This window comes from Blastomyces gilchristii (assembly GCF_000003855.2).
Source record: "Blastomyces gilchristii SLH14081 genomic scaffold supercont1.55, whole genome shotgun sequence".
In the NCBI taxonomy this organism is placed as follows: Eukaryota; Fungi; Ascomycota; class Eurotiomycetes; order Onygenales; family Ajellomycetaceae; genus Blastomyces; species Blastomyces gilchristii.
This window is the reverse complement of record NW_003101628.1, coordinates 105,487-108,734: the sequence shown is the minus strand read 5'-3', so window position 1 is coordinate 108,734 and position 3,248 is coordinate 105,487.

Here is a 3,248-nt window from a genome sequence, read left to right as displayed (position 1 = left end):
CTAATGTTAAACTGTGTATGAGATCAGTCGAATTGGTAATGAGACTATCAAAAATCTGGTTCTGGTTTCAGACACGGTCACACGGTCAGTCTAATAATAGTTAACTTTACAGATATAGAAAAAACCCTGAAAACTAAAAGTTCTCAGGTAGATGTCATAGTCTCTGACTGCATACATCTATAATTGAAGAATAATAATAATAATAACAATAATAATACTCTGCGAGTTATAAAGATGAGCTCAAATTATATAATCAGAGAAAGAGTCTCTTCATCATTTTCATCAATTAACTCTGAAAATGAACTAGATTGAAATAGATTTCTTGATTGAAATGAAAATAATTCTTCAAAGAAAATGTCTTCTCAACTATACAGACTATACTCACTGATTAAAGATCAATTTTCTTCTTTAAATATTGAAAAAGTTGCTCATGAGAAGATATCTCTCTGAAGAGAAAAGCTTGATTCTCTTATCAACTTATAAATAAGTAAACTATCTAAAGAGAAAGAATATGCACAGTATTTAAAGAGAATTTCTACAATTAATATAGAAGACTCTTGTGGGGGGCTGCGCCCGATCAATCATACAGACTGTTCTGTTACACTTCACAGATTTCTACTGTTTCAATTCTCAGTCACTTCACAGATTACTTCACAGATTCCTAACATTCTGACTCTCGGTCGCCGATTCTCGGCCGAAAACCTATGGAATTCCTATTCTTCTGCGCCGAAGCTCCACCGTGTACATCACTGTATACACATATAAATATTCATTCTGATCACTGATTTTCACACTTTCTCTTTCTTTTCTTCTCTAATGTTTTACTCTTTGTTATATAAGACCTATCAATATCATACTGATCTATTCAGTGTAGGCCTCTTACACTAGGAAAATGTTCATCATCTTCTCATTAGAAACAATTATTCATTGAGAGATATCTGAACACATAACAATGTGTAAGAAATAGAGCAACAGTTAAACAGTTAAGTGAATACTGAGTTCTCAGATAGAAGCTTACTCATCAGTCACTCTGACTCTGTCACAAGATCTTACAAAGAGAGTAAGATCTTATAAAAGAATGTCAGTGAAAGACCTGAGAGTTCTGACACTCAGATATATGAGATATTTATACAATTACACTTCTTCAGATTTCACAGATATCATATATCTAATAAAACAATATAATCATGTCTAATGATAATATGAGAGAACTCTCAAATACAAGTATAGAAGTGATATCACAGTGATGCTGAGCAATGTTGAAATTATAACAGCAATAGATAGTAGATATACACATGACTTAACAACTTTAATATGAAGAGATTCAATAATTAACTCATGCAATTTCAATATCTACAGAATCAAATATAAAAGCACTGAAAGAACACTTAGATACTTCTATATATTTCAATACTTTCAATCTCACTCTCTACTCATCATGAAGGATGAAAATTCTCATGAAACTGAGTATAGATGAAGATGTCATCAGTTTATTAATTAATCAAGATTGATATATCAATGAATAATTGAAGAATCACATGAAACAGAAGTTTCATTTATAAATAAAAGCATGTAAATTAGTATTGTGAACATCTGATAATATTATTAAATATCTTAATATTCTGTTCTGAGACACTGTTATATAACAGAAAGTGTTAGATTAGTTATAGAGTATCTGACAGAGAAATACTTCTCTTACAACATTCATTTCTAACTTCAATATTAAGATTCTAGAAGTAGATGATTAATCTTGAAAGAATTGAATAAAGATTAGTATGCTTAAGAAGATATTAACTTTCAAACTCTTACAGACTCTTATAAGTGTAGATGAAGATCAGACTTATGAAGATTTCTGCACACAGCTTCAGACATTGAATAACTGTCTTATCAAGCTCAAGAGTATATAGAACAGTGATAGAAGATGTTACATCTCAGTAACTTATATACTCATACTGAAGAACAGTAATGATACAGATATTATAAACTGAATAGATTCAAATATCTATACATAAGCAAGGGTTTTCACTGTTTGAACAGACTTCTGAGTTTCTGAGATCACTTCTGAAGAAGTCACTGATTGATGTTAATACAGAGTGTGCATTAACTGTAACTGATCAGAGTACATTGTTTTCAACTGTTAATCAATCTATATATCTTCACACTTGAGAGAAAGATCAGTGTCTTCTTATTTAAAGAATGAATCAGTGTCTGTTTATACTAATCATATTATATTAGAGAAAGATTCAGAAGATAACTATAAGAATATTCTAATGAAACAGAGAAAAGATTCACTTCTATTCAAATTTATAAACAGAAGCTTGAAGAGATCAGATGATAATAATTTGAAGAGAAAATAATAATAAATGTGATTCTTGTATCTACTGTGATTGATAATATGTATAATATAAAAGTCATGATAGACAGTGATCTATATTACTATACAATGATAAAATCTTCAGTTGTAAGATATTATAATCTTCAGTGTATCTTCTTATTAAATCTCTGACTTCTTACAGAATTCAATGATTTAAAAGATGTTTGCACTCATTATATGATAAAACTAAATATAGATATCAGAGAACATCAGTATGAAGATATCTATGTATATAAAGTTAATAATCTTGATTATAATCTGATATTAGAACTTATCTGACTATCTGAATAAGATATCTTATTAAACACTTAAAACAGAAGTTTAATATTCTCTAATAATAATAGAATTCATAAAGATAATATTCATAAGACTATGAATCTGACACAGATCTCTGTTAATACTTATAAAATACTCTGAAAAACAAGTTATTAAAATCACTGATAAAGTCACTGATAATAGAACTATATATTAATCTATTTCATCAGTCTGATTAATATTAAGAAAGCTTTAGAAAAGTTATTCTATACTATAATAACAGATTCTTATATAAAACTGTTTTAATAATATTATGAATATCTAGATATCTTCTGATAAGATAATATTATAAATATATCTTCTTTATAAGACTCAGAAGTGAATCACAGTATCAAGTTAGAAAAGAAGAATGATAAGAACTCTAAGTTATTATAAGATCTTCTTTATAATATATCTCAAGATAAACTTCTTCTTCTTCAGAAGATACTCAATAATCTATTAGATAAGAGATTTATATATATTAGTAACTCTTTTACTACAGCTTCTATTCTCTTTATAAAGAAGTCAGATAAAGAACTCTGATTCTGTGTAAATTACTAAGATCTGAATAGATTGATAA